This window comes from Oncorhynchus masou, unplaced genomic scaffold (assembly GCF_036934945.1).
Source record: "Oncorhynchus masou masou isolate Uvic2021 unplaced genomic scaffold, UVic_Omas_1.1 unplaced_scaffold_807, whole genome shotgun sequence".
In the NCBI taxonomy this organism is placed as follows: domain Eukaryota; kingdom Metazoa; phylum Chordata; class Actinopteri; order Salmoniformes; family Salmonidae; genus Oncorhynchus; species Oncorhynchus masou.
Window position 1 is genome coordinate 104,947 of NW_027014541.1, and position 15,073 is coordinate 120,019.

Genomic DNA, 15,073 nt, shown 5'->3' on the forward strand with positions numbered 1-15,073 from the left:
AGTCACTTAACCAACTGAGCCACGAATAGACAGCAGAACCCAGAAGATGAGGCAGACACAGCAGTACTTAAGACGGTGTAATTTAATAAAGAAAAAATCCTAAAATACAAAAAAATGGCAAATCCAAAAGGTGGAAGGAAAAACACAAAAGACCTCAAAAGAAACTCACCAAAAAATAAACAAAAAACAGAATACCACAAGAACTTCACCCGGAATCGACAAGAGCACACAGAACACTAGGGCAAGGTGCTAACATACAAACACAGAGCACAGAACTGAGGGAAACAAAGGGTTTAAATACAATCAGGGAAAACGAGACACAGGTGCAAATAATAATAGGGATCAAGGGAAAAACATAGGGACCTAAAGCACAATGGGGACATCTACTGACCAAAACCCGGAACAACCCTGGCCAAATCCTGACAGATATGTCAGCATATATGATTCAGCTCAATGGATGTCCAGAGGAACAGGATCATGTGACCCACAGCACGGCCTCAATGGCCCCCTCACTTCCTCTTGGTGTGTAACGAAGAAAAAGGACACTAGGGTGTTAACATGGGTTACACACAACAACAGAGGGAACAGACACCAGGGTTAACATGGGTTACACACAACAACAGAGGGAACAGACACCAGGGTTAACATGGGTTACACACAACAACAGAGGGAACAGACACTAGGGTTAACATGGGTTACACACAACAACAGAGGGAACAGACACTAGGGTTAACATGGGTTTCACACAACAACAGAGGGAACAGAGGTTACACACAACAACAGAGGGAACAGACACCAGGGTTAACATGGGTTACACACAACAACAGAGGGAACAGACACTAGGGTTAACATGGGTTTCACACAACAACAGAGGGAACAGACACCAGGGTTGACATGGGTTACACACATCAACAGAGGGAACAGAGGTTACACACAACAACAGAGGGAACAGACACCAGGGTTAACATGGGTTACACACAACAACAGAGGGAACAGACACCAGGGTTAACAAGGGTTACACACAACAACAGAGGGAACAGACACCAGGGTTGACATGGGTTACACACAACAACAGAGGGAACAGACACCAGGGTTAACAAGGGTTACACACAACAACAGAGGGAACAGACACCAGAGTTAACATGGGTTACACACAACAACAGAGGGAACAGACACCAGGGTTAACATGGGTTACACACAACAACAGAGTTAACATGGGTTACACACAACAACAGAGGGAACAGACACCAGGGTGTTAACATGGGTTACACACAACAACAGAGGGAACAGACACTAGGGTGTTAACATGGGTTACACACAACAACAGAGGGAACAGACACCAGGGTGTTAACATGGGTTACACACAACAACAGAGGGAACAGACACCAGGGTTAACATGGGTTTCACACAACAACAGAGGGAACAGACACCAGGGGTTAACAAGTGGGTTAACAGGTGTTACACACAACAACAGAGGGAACAGACACCAGGGTTAACATGGGTTTCACACAACAACAGAGGGAACAGACACCAGGGTTAACATGGGTTACACACAACAACAGAGGGAACAGACACTAGGGTTAACATGGGTTTCACACAACAACAGAGGGAACAGACACCAGGGGGTTAACAGGTGTTACACACAACAACAGAGGGAACAGACACCAGGGTTAACATGGGTTTCACACAACAACAGAGGGAACAGACACTAGGGTTAACATGGGTTACACACAACAACAGAGGGAACAGACACCAGGGGGTTAACAGGTGTTAGACACAACAACAGAGGGAACAGAGGTTACACACAACAACAGAGGGAACAGACACCAGGGTTAACAAGGGTTACACACAACAACAGAGGGAACAGACACCGGAGTTAACATGGGTTACACACAACAACAGAGGGAACAGACACCAGGGTTAACATGGGTTACACACAACAACAGAGGGAACAGACACTAGGGTTAACATGGGTTTCACACAACAACAGAGGGAACAGAGGTTACACACAACAACAGAGGGAACAGACACCAGGGTTAACAAGGGTTACACACAACAACAGAGGGAACAGACACCGGAGTTAACATGGGTTACACACAACAACAGAGGGAACAGACACCAGGGTTGACATGGGTTACACACATCAACAGAGGGAACAGACACCAGTGTTAACATGGGTTACACACAACAACAGAGGGAACAGACACCAGGGTTAACATGGGTTACACACAACAACAGAGGGAACAGACACCAGGGTTAACATGGGTTACACACAACAACAGAGGGAACAGACACCAGGGTGTTAACATGGGTTACACACAACAACAGAGGGAACAGACACCAGGGTTAACATGGGTTACACACAACAACAGAGGGAACAGACACCAGGGTGTTAACATGGGTTACACACAACAACAAAGGGAACAGACACCAGGGTTAACATGGGTTACACACAACAACAGACGGGGCAGACACCAGGGTTAACAAGTGTTACACACAACAACAGAGGGAACAGACACCAGGGTTAACATGGGTTACACACAACAACAGAGGGGGCAGACACCAGGGTTACCATGGGTTACACACAACAACAGAGGGAACAGACAGCAGCTCTGATGTTTCCACTCCCTGTCAGTACATACTGTATTCACACTAGCTCTGCATCTCAAATGTACCACCAGTCAGACATGCCTATTCATTACATCCAGACTGGAAATGTCACACCTGTCAATCAGTTAACACACAGACACACAGAGACACACACACTCACACACAGTGACACACAAACTCACACACACACACTAAATTGCATATGAATCACAATACATATGAATATGTCTGACCTTACACATGTTATTCACCCAAGTCTAAATAACCTGCATCCCACATGACTCACCACCCTCCTGGCTGTCATGTTGCCATGGTTACAGTCAATACCCAAACTTCCCTTTGTCATATGTAATCCACAGAGTTTATTTATGACATTTCTATATGCAAGTTTCCAACCTTTGCCAACTGAACACGGCCCAGGATTCTCAGAGGCTTGGGCCCTTAGGCCTCTCAGAGTACGAGTGCTGTTCTAGGATCAGGCCACTATGTCCATGTAATGTTGATCATTATGGTGTAAATGACTAAACTGATTATAGATCAGCAATCCTACTCTGAGACAAATTTTCGAAATAATATGGGCTTTGATTTTGTCAACTGGTCCTCTGCAGTTGCTCTCTTCCATCCTACCACAAAGTGGCAGTATGACCGAAGCCAAGCATGGTGTCGATCAATGCTGAGGTTAAGGAAGAAGCAGACCAAGCAGGTTATCTACATTTATTTTGGTATTTAGTATTTTATTAGGATACCCATTGGTGGTTGCAAAAGCAGCGGAGAGAGAGAGAGAGAGAGAGAGAGAGAGAGAGACCAGAGACAGAGACAGAGAGAGAGAGAGAGAGAGAGAGAGAGAGAGAGAGAAAGAGAGAGAGATAGACAGAGAGACAGAGAGAAAGAGAAAGAGAGAGAGGGGGGACTGAATGTGTGTATCTAGGTTTCCTGTTAATCTGGGCTGTGGGCAATGGAAAGTATTGGAGGACCTCAATCAATCCGTCAAGGGGTCAACTCCTCTCCCTTTCTCTGTCTTCCTCTTCCTCTCCCTCCCCATCTCTTATCTTTCCCTTTGTCTATCCATATCTCCTACTTGGTTTATCTGTATATTTCCCTCTGTCCATCCATCATAATAATTGTAATCAGAAGATACTATTAACATGTAAATATTATCGGTAACAGAATAAATAGCAGAAGAATAAATATTGTAATTGTCCACCCAATGTAGGCAACTGCCCCTTTAAGAGATATAATTGCTTGTCCACCCAATGTAGGCTACTGCCCCTTTAAGAGATATATTTGATTGTCCACCCAATGTAGGCTACTGCCCCTTTAAGAGATAGGACACAAAATCAATTCTATGTTGTGATTCTCACCAAATATGTTGTCTTCTCACACTATTCCAACCCCACAATCAATAAACAGTTTATGTGAAGCTCTCTTTGCCTATAGATTACATATTACAAACAAATAATCTTGAACTAAAAACTCCACACATATTTTGGAATATCTGTGCATCCTTGACAAACGCTCATTAATAACCAGAAACAGCGCACGATTTTTCCACCAACTAGCACATCATCATCTTATAGCAGGGAAACGGTGTAGCAGTAGTCTAGTGTGAGGGGTTATGTCAGGGGAAACGGTGCAGCAGTAGTCTAGTGTGAGGGGTTATAGCAGGGGAAACGGTGTTGCAGTAGTCTAGTGTGAGGGGTTATAGCAGGGGAAACGGTGTTGCAGTAGTCTAGTGTGAGGGGTTATGTCAGGGGAAACGGTGTAGCAGTAGTCTAGTGTGAGGGGTTATGTCAGGGAAACGGTGTAGCAGTAGTCTAGTGTGAGGGGTTATAGCAGGGGAAACGGTGTTGCAGTAGTCTAGTGTGAGGGGTTATAGCAGGGGAAACGGTGTTGCAGTAGTCTAGTGTGAGGGGTTATGTCAGGGAAACGGTGTTGCAGTAGTCTAGTGTGAGGGGTTATGTCAGGGGAAACGGTGTAGCAGTAGTCTAGTGTGAGGGGTTATGTCAGGGGAAATGGTGTTGCAGTAGTCTAGTGTGAGGGGTTATGTCAGGGGAAACGGTGTTGCAGTTGTCTAGTGTGAGGGGTTATGGCAGGGGAAACGGTGTTGCAGTAGTCTAGTGTGAGGGGTTATGGCAGGGGAAACGGTGTTGCAGTAGTCTAGTGTGAGGGGTTATAGCAGGGGAAACGGTGTAGCAGTAGTCTAGTGTGAGGGGTTATGGCAGGGGAAACGGTGTTGCAGTAGTCTAGTGTGAGGGGTTATGTCAGGGGAAACGGTGTAGCAGTAGTCTAGTGTGAGGGGTTATAGCAGGGGAAACGGTGTTGCAGTAGTCTAGTGTGAGGGGTTATGGCAGGGGAAACGGTGTAGCAGTAGTCTAGTGTGAGGGGTTATGTCAGGGGAAACGGTGTTGCAGTAGTCTAGTGTGAGGGGTTATGTCAGGGGAAACGGTGTAGCAGTAGTCTAGTGTGAGGGGTTATATCAGGGGAAACGGTGTAGCAGTAGTCTAGTGTGAGGGGTTATGTCAGGGGAAACGGTGTAGCAGTAGTCTAGTGTGAGGGGTTATGTCAGGGGAAACGGTGTAGCAGTAGTCTAGTGTGAGGGGTTATGTCAGGGGAAACGGTGTTGCAGTAGTCTAGTGTGAGGGGTTATGTCAGGGGAAACGGTGTAGCAGTAGTCTAGTGTGAGGGGTTATGTCAGGGGAAACGGAGTAGCAGTAGTCTAGTGTGAGGGGTTATGTCAGGGGAAACGGTGTAGCAGTAGTCTAGTGTGAGGGGTTATGTCAGGGGAAACGGTGTAGCAGTAGTCTAGTGTGAGGGGTTATGTCAGGGGAAACGGTGTAGCAGTAGTCTAGTGTGAGGGGTTATGTCAGGGGAAACGGTGTAGCAGTAGTCTAGTGTGAGGGGTTATGTCAGGGGAAACGGTGTAGCAGTAGTCTAGTGTGAGGGGTTATGTCAGGGGAAACGGTGTAGCAGTAGTCTAGTGTGAGGGGTTATGTCAGGGGAAACGGTGTAGCAGTAGTCTAGTGTGAGGGGTTATGTCAGGGGAAACGGTGTTGCAGTAGTCTAGTGTGAGGGGTTATGTCAGGGGAAATGGTGTAGCAGTAGTCTAGTGTGAGGGGTTATGGCAGGGGAAACGGTGTAGCAGTAGTCTAGTGTGAGGGGTTATGTCAGGGGAAACGGTGTAGCAGTAGTCTAGTGTGAGGGGTTATGTCAGGGGAAACGGTGTTGCAGTAGTCTAGTGTGAGGGGTTATGTCAGGGGAAATGGTGTAGCAGTAGTCTAGTGTGAGGGGTTATGGCAGGGGAAACGGTGTAGCAGTAGTCTAGTGTGAGGGGTTATGGCAGGGGAAACGGTGTAGCAGTAGTCTAGTGTGAGGGGTTATGTCAGGGGAAACGGTGTAGCAGTAGTCTAGTGTGAGGGGTTATGGCAGGGGAAACGGTGTAGCAGTAGTCTAGTGTGAGGGGTTATGTCAGGGGAAACGGTGTAGCAGTAGTCTAGTGTGAGGGGTTATGTCAGGGGAAACGGTGTAGCAGTAGTCTAGTGTGAGGGGTTATGTCAGGGGAAACGGTGTAGCAGTAGTCTAGTGTGAGGGGTTATAGCAGGGGAAACGGTGTAGCAGTAGTCTAGTGTGAGGGTTTATGTCAGGGGAAACGGTGTAGCAGTAGTCTAGTGTGAGGGGTTATGTCAGGGGAAATGGTGTAGCAGTAGTCTAGTGTGAGGGGTTATGTCAGGGGAAACGGTGTAGCAGTAGTCTAGTGTGAGGGGTTATGGCAGGGGAAACGGTGTAGCAGTAGTCTAGTGTGAGGGGTTATGGCAGGGAAACGGTGTAGCAGTAGTCTAGTGTGAGGGGTTATGTCAGGGGAAACGGTGTAGCAGTAGTCTAGTGTGAGGGGTTATGTCAGGGAAAACGGTGTAGCAGTAGTCTAGTGTGAGGGGTTATGTCAGGGGAAACGGTGTAGCAGTAGTCTAGTGTGAGGGGTTATGTCAGGGGAAACGGTGTAGCAGTAGTCTAGTGTGAGGGGTTATGTCAGGGGAAACGGTGTAGCAGTAGTCTAGTGTGAGGGGTTATAGCAGGGGAAACGGTGTAGCAGTAGTCTAGTGTGAGGGGTTATGTCAGGGGAAACGGTGTAGCAGTAGTCTAGTGTGAGGGGTTATGTCAGGGGAAACGGTGTAGCAGTAGTCTAGTGTGAGGGGTTATGTCAGGGGAAACGGTGTAGCAGTAGTCTAGTGTGAGGGGTTATGTCAGGGGAAACGGTGTAGCAGTAGTCTAGTGTGAGGGGTTATGTCAGGGGAAACGGTGTAGCAGTAGTCTAGTGTGAGGGGTTATGTCAGGGGAAACGGTGTAGCAGTAGTCTAGTGTGAGGGGTTATGTCAGGGGAAACGGTGTAGCAGTAGTCTAGTGTGAGGGGTTATGTCAGGGGAAACGGTGTAGCAGTAGTCTAGTGTGAGGGGTTATGTCAGGGGAAATGGTGTAGCAGTAGTCTAGTGTGAGGGGTTATGTCAGGGGAAACGGTGTAGCAGTAGTCTAGTGTGAGGGGTTATGGCAGGGGAAACGGTGTAGCAGTAGTCTAGTGTGAGGGGATATGTCAGGGGAAACGGTGTAGCAGTAGTCTAGTGTGAGGGGTTATAGCAGGGGAAACGGTGTAGCAGTAGTCTAGTGTGTTGTGTGGGAATAATGACAAGTGAACCTGGGGAGCTTTGCGTTCACATTGCCCTAAAAAAGGGAACCAGACAACGGAATTCAAGTGAATTTAAGCAAAAGATTTGCCTGAAAGGGACCAAGTGTGAAAACAGCGTTGTGTCCCAGAGGAGGCTGGTGGGTGGAGAGATAGGAGGATAGCCTCGTTGTCATCACTGCAGTGGAACTAATGGAACAGTATTAAATACATCTAAACGCTGGTTTCCATTGGTTTGATAAATGTCCATGTATTCCATTGCAAAACCATTACAATCTGCCTGTCCTCCAAGTTAACGCCCACCAGCCTCCTTTGCACCATAAGTGTCCTGACTGAGAGGGTGTGGGGAGAACTCGGACACCACTCACCGACTGTCACCAGAGGATGACCAATGCGTCTGCGGCCTCTGGTGACAATGGCACTTAAGGGTTGTGGCCTGACGGACAGTGATGTGTGGCGTGTTGGAGACGGGATGTCTGGGGCCCATTAGTAATAGTTTCAGGACTCAGCACAGTCCTCTTGGTTCAGTATAACCCCTAAGAGTTATTGATTGACTCCCCATTAAGCCCTGAGTTCACTGTGATGGACATGATGAATGGGTTAGAGTGGTGGTGACTGCGTCCCAAATGGTAACCTATTCCCTATACAGTGAACTGCTTTTGACCAGAGCCCGGCGTTACATAGGAAACATTTAGCCATTTTGGAGGCGGTTTGTGTGTGGTAGTAAGGTGGTGTGGTGGTGTTATGAGTGGGTCTGGGACCCAACACGTGGAGACCATCACCATGGCTACAGCAGTGGCTGATGATATTGGCTATTGGTTTGAACATCACCTGATTGGAATAACTAGGGCATTCCAGACCATCACCGTACCACCTCAACCTCCGTCACAGTGGCACCTCGTGAGCCTGATGTACACAGAGCACCACAGGCCAAAGGATAGAACACGAGGTTCTTAATGAGTGTGTGTCTGTCAACAGGTTTGGGAGGATGTTTAAATCATTAACGCAAAACAGGGACGCACACACACACACACACACACACACACACACACACACACACACACACACACACACACACACACACACACACACACACACACACACACACACACACACACACAAGAGAGGAGTCTAAAGTCTTGAGTTAGCCATTAAGCCAGCTGACGTAGTATCAGCAGACAGAGTTCCATTCCATGTGGTCATCCTGTCTGGGTTGGCGCCCCACCTTGGGTTGTGCCATGGCGGAGATCTTTGCGGGCTATACTCAGCTTTGTCTCAGGATGGTAAGGTGGTGGTTGAAGATATATCCCTCTAGTGGTGTGGGGGCTGTGCTTTGGCAAAGTGGGTGGGGTTATATCCTTCCTGTTTGGCCCTGTCCAGGGGTGTCCTCGGATGGGGCCACAGTGTATCCTGACCCCTCCTGTCTCAGCCTCCAGTATTTATGCTGCAGTAGTTTATGTGTCGGGGGCTGTGGTCATTTTGTTATATCTGGAGTACTTCTCCTGTCCAATTCGGTGTCCTGTGTGAATCTAAGTGTGCGTTCTCCAATTCTCTCCTTCTCTCTCTCTGAGGACCTGAGCCCTGGGACCATGCCCCAGGACTACCTGACATGAAGACTCCTTGATGTCCCCAGTCCACCTGGCCGTGCTGCTGCTCCAGTTTCAACTGTTCTGCCTTATTATTATTCGACCATGCTGGTCATTTATGAACATTTGAACATCTTGGCCATGTTCTGTTATAATCTCCACCCGGCACAGCCAGAAGAGGACTGGCCACCCCACATACTCTCTCTAATTCTCTTTCTTTCTCTCTCTCGGAGGACCTGAGCCCTAGGACCATGCCCCAGGACTACCTGACATGATGACTCCTTGCTATCCCCAGTCCACCTGCCCGCTGCTGCTGCAGTTTCAACTGTTCTGCCTTATTATTATTCGACCATGCTGGTCATTTATGAACATTTGAACATCTTTGCCATGTTCTGTTATAATCTCTACCCGGCACAGCCAGAAGAGGACTGGCCACCCCACATAGCCTGGTTCCTCTCTAGGTTTCTTCCTAGGTTTTGGCCTTTCTAGGGAGTTTTTCCTAACCACCGTGCTTCTACACCTGCATTGCTTGCTGTTTGGGGTTTTAAGCTGGGTTTCTGTACAGCACTTTGAGATATCAGCTGATGTACGAAGGGCTATATAAATACATTTGATTTGATTTGATTTGATTAAGCCAGCTGACATAGTATCAGGACACAGACAGAGTTCCATTAAGCCAGCTGACATAGTATCAGGAGACAGACAGAGTTCCATTAAGCCAGCTGACATAGTATCAGGAGACAGACAGAGTTCCATTAAGCCAGCTGACATAGTATCAGGAGACAGAGTTCCATTAAGCCAGCTGACATAGTATCAGGAAACAGACAGAGTTCCATTAAGCCAGCTGACATAGTATCAGGACACAGACAGAGTTCCATTAAGCCAGCTGACATAGTACCAGGAGACAGAGTTCCATTAAGCCAGCTGACATAGTATCAGGAGACAGAGTTCCATTAAGCCAGCTGACGTAGTATCAGGACACAGACAGAGTTCCATTAAGCCAGCTGACATAGTATCAGGAGACAGAGTTCCATTAAGCCAGCTGACATAGTATCAGGACACAGAGTTCCATTAAGCCAGCTGACATAGTATCAGGAGACAGAGTACCATTAAGCCAGCTGACATAGTATCAGGAAACAGACAGAGTTCCATTAAGCCAGCTGACGTAGTATCAGGACACAGACAGAGTTCCATTAAGTCAGCTGACATAGTATCAGGAGACAGACAGAGTTCCATTAAGCCAGCTGACGTAGTATCAGGAGACAGAGTTCCATTAAGCCAGCTGACATAGTATCAGGACACAGAGTTCCATTAAGCCAGCTGACATAGTATCAGGACACAGAGTTCCATTAAGACAGCTGACATAGTATCAGGAAACAGAGTTCCATTAAGCCAGCTGACATAGTATCAGGAGACAGACAGAGTTCCATTAAGCCAGCTGACATAGTATCAGGAGACAGAGTTCCATTAAGCCAGCTGACATAGTATCAGGACACAGAGTTCCATTAAGCCAGCTGACATAGTATCAGGAAACAGACAGAGTTCCATTAAGCCAGCTGACGTAGTATCAGGACACAGACAGAGTTCCATTAAGCCAGCTGACATAGTATCAGGAGACAGACAGAGTTCCATTAAGCCAGCTGACATAGTATCAGGAGACAGACAGAGTTCCATTAAGCCAGCTGACATAGTATCAGGAAACAGACAGAGTTCCATTAAGTCAGCTGACATAGTATCAGGACACAGAGTTCCATTAAGCCAGCTGACATAGTATCAGGACACAGACAGAGTTCCATTAAGCCAGCTGACGTAGTATCAGGAGACAGACAGAGTTCCATTAAGCCAGCTGACATAGTATCAGGAGACAGACAGAGTTCCATTAAGCCAGCTGACATAGTATCAGGAGACAGACAGAGTTCCATTAAGCCAGCTGACATAGTATCAGGACACAGACAGAGTTCCATTAAGCCAGCTGACATAGTATCAGGAGACAGAGTTCCATTAAGCCAGCTGACATAGTATCAGGAGACAGACAGAGTTCCATTAAGCCAGCTGACATAGTATCAGGAGACAGAGTTCCATTAAGCCAGCTGACATAGTATCAGGAGACAGAGTTCCATTAAGCCAGCTGACGTAGTATCAGGAGACAGACAGAGTTCCATTAAGCCAGCTGACATAGTATCAGGAGACAGAGTTCCATTAAGCCAGCTGACATAGTATCAGGAGACAGAGTTCCATTAAGCCAGCTGACATAGTATCAGGAGACAGACAGAGTTCCATTAAGCCAGCTGACATAGTATCAGGAGACAGAGTTCCATTAAGCCAGCTGACATAGTATCAGGAGACAGAGTTCCATTAAGCCAGCTGACATAGTATCAGGAGACAGAGTTCCATTAAGCCAGCTGACATAGTATCAGGAGACAGACAGAGTTCCATTAAGCCAGCTGACATAGTATCAGGACACAGACAGAGTTCCATTAAGCCAGCTGACATAGTATCAGGAGACAGAGTTCCATTAAGCCAGCTGACGTAGTATCAGGAGACAGAGTTCCATTAAGCCAGCTGACATAGTATCAGGAGACAGACAGAGTTCCATTAAGCCAGCTGACATAGTATCAGGAGACAGACAGAGTTCCATTAAGCCAGCTGACATAGTATCAGGAGACAGACAGAGTTCCATTAAGCCAGCTGACATAGTATCAGGAGACAGAGTTCCATTAAGCCAGCTGACATAGTATCAGGAGACAGAGTTCCATTAATCCAGCTGACATAGTATCAGGAGACAGAGTTCCATTAAGCCAGCTGACATAGTATCAGGACACAGACAGAGTTCCATTAAGCCAGCTGACATAGTATCAGGAAACAGAGTTCCATTAAGCCAGCTGACATAGTATCAGGAGACAGAGTTCCATTAAGTCAGCTGACATAGTATCAGGAGACAGAGTTCCATTAAGTCAGCTGACATAGTATCAGGAGACAGAGTTCCATTAAGCCAGCTGACATAGTATCAGGAGACAGAGTTCCATTAAGCCAGCTGACATAGTATCAGGACACAGACAGAGTTCCATTAAGCCAGCTGACGTAGTATCAGGAGACAGAGTTCCATTAAGCCAGCTGACATAGTATCAGGAGACAGAGTTCCATTAAGCCAGCTGACGTAGTATCAGGAGACAGACAGAGTTCCATTAAGCCAGCTGACATAGTATCAGGAGACAGAGTTCCATTAAGCCAGCTGACATAGTATCAGGAGACAGAGTTCCATTAAGTCAGCTGACATAGTATCAGGAGACAGAGTTCCATTAAGTCAGCTGACATAGTATCAGGAGACAGACAGAGTTCCATTAAGCCAGCTGACATAGTATCAGGAGACAGACAGAGTTCCATTAAGCCAGCTGACATAGTATCAGGACACAGAGTTCCATTATCCAGCTGACATAGTATCAGGAGACAGAGTTCCATTAAGCCAGCTGACATAGTATCAGGACACAGAGTTCCATTAAGCCAGCTGATATAGTATCAGGAGACAGAGTTCCATTAAGCCAGCTGACATAGTATCAGGACACAGACAGAGTTCCATTAAGCCAGCTGACATAGTATCAGGAGACAGACAGAGTTCCATTAAGCCAGCTGACATAGTATCAGGAGACAGACAGAATTCCATTAAGCCAGCTGACATAGTATCAGGACACAGAGATCCATTAAGCCAGCTGACATAGTATCAGGAAACAGACAGAGTTCCATTAAGCCAGCTGACATAGTATCAGGAGACAGAGTTCCATTAATCCAGCTGACATAGTATCAGGACACAGACAGAGTTCCATTAAGCCAGCTGACGTAGTATCATGAGACAGAGTTCCATTAAGCCAGCTGACGTAGTATCAGGAGACAGAGTTCCATTAAGCCAGCTGACATAGTATCAGGACACAGAGTTCCATTAAGCCAGCTGACATAGTATCAGGAGACAGAGTTCCATTAAGCCAGCTGACATAGTATCAGGAAACAGACAGAGTTCCATTAAGCCAGCTGACATAGTATCAGGACACAGACAGAGTTCCATTAAGCCAGCTGACATAGTATCAGGAGACAGAGTTCCATTAATCCAGCTGACATAGTATCAGGAGACAGAGTTCCATTAAGTCAGCTGACATAGTATCAGGAGACAGAGTTCCATTAAGCCAGCTGACATAGTATCAGGAGACAGAGTTCCATTAAGCCAGCTGACATAGTATCAGGAGACAGAGTTCCATTAAGCCAGCTGACATAGTATCAGGAAACAGACAGAGTTCCATTAAGCCAGCTGACATAGTATCAGGAGACAGAGTTCCATTAATCCAGCTGACATAGTATCAGGAGACAGAGTTCCATTAAGTCAGCTGACATAGTATCAGGAGACAGAGTTCCATTAAGCCAGCTGACATAGTATCAGGAGACAGACAGAGTTCCCTTAAGCCAGCTGACATAGTATCAGGAAACAGTGTTCCATTAAGCCAGCTGACATAGTATCAGGAGACAGACAGAGTTCCCTTAAGCCAGCTGACATAGTATCAGGAAACAGACAGAGTTCCATTAAGCCAGCTGACATAGTATCAGGAGACAGAGTTCCATTAAGCCAGCTGACATAGTATCAGGAGACAGAGTTCCATTAAGCCAGCTGACATAGTATCAGGAGACAGACAGAGTTCCATTAAGCCAGCTGACATAGTATCAGGAGACAGAGTTCCATTAAGCCAGCTGACATAGTATCAGGAGACAGACAGAGTTCCATTAAGCCAGCTGACATAGTATCAGGAGACAGAGTTCCATTAAGCCAGCTGACATAGTATCAGGAGACAGACAGAGTTCCATTAAGCCAGCTGACATAGTATCAGGAAACAGTGTTCCATTAAGCCAGCTGACATAGTATCAGGAGACAGAGTTCCATTAAGTCAGCTGACATAGTATCAGGAAACAGACAGAGTTCCATTAAGCCAGCTGACATAGTATCAGGAGACAGAGTTCCATTAAGTCAGCTGACATAGTATCAGGAAACAGACAGAGTTCCATTAAGCCAGCTGACATAGTATCAGGAGACAGAGTTCCATTAAGTCAGCTGACATAGTATCAGGAAACAGAGTTCCATTAAGCCAGCTGACATAGTATCAGGAAACAGACAGAGTTCCATTAAGCCAGCTGACATAGTATCAGGAAACAGAGTTCCATTAAGCCAGCTGACATAGTATCAGGAAACAGACAGAGTTCCATTAAGCCAGCTGACATAGTATCAGGACACAGACAGAGTTCCATTAAGCCAGCTGACATAGTATCAGGAGACAGAGTTCCATTAAGTCAGCTGACATAGTATCAGGAAACAGAGTTCCATTAAGTCAGCTGACATAGTATCAGGAAACAGACAGAGTTCCATTAAGCCAGCTGACATAGTATCAGGAAACAGACAGAGTTCCATTAAGCCAGCTGACATAGTATCAGGAGACAGAGTTCCATTAAGTCAGCTGACATAGTATCAGGAAACAGAGTTCCATTAAGTCAGCTGACATAGTATCAGGAAACAGACAGAGTTCCATTAAGTCAGCTGACATAGTATCAGGAAACAGAGTTCCATTAAGTCAGCTGACATAGTATCAGGAAACAGACAGAGTTCCATTAAGCCAGCTGACATAGTATCAGGAAACAGACAGAGTTCCATTAAGCCAGCTGACATAGTATCAGGAGACAGAGTTCCATTAAGTCAGCTGACATAGTATCAGGAAACAGAGTTCCATTAAGTCAGCTGACATAGTATCAGGAAACAGACAGAGTTCCATTAAGCCAGCTGACATAGTATCAGGAAACAGACAGAGTTCCATTAAGCCAGCTGACATAGTATCAGGAAACAGACAGAGTTCCATTAAGCCAGCTGACATAGTATCAGGAGACAGAGTTCCATTAAGTCAGCTGACATAGTATCAGGAAACAGAGTTCCATTAAGTCAGCTGACATAGTATCAGGAAACAGACAGAGTTCCATTAAGCCAGCTGACATAGTATCAGGAGACAGACAGAGTTCCATTAAGCCAGCTGACATAGTATCAGGAGACAGAGTTCCATTAAGCCAGCTGACATAGTATCAGGAGACAGAGTTCCATTAAGTCAGCTGACATAGTATCAGGAGACAGAGTTCCATTAAGCCAGCTGACATAGTATCAGGACACAGAGTTCCATTAAGCCAG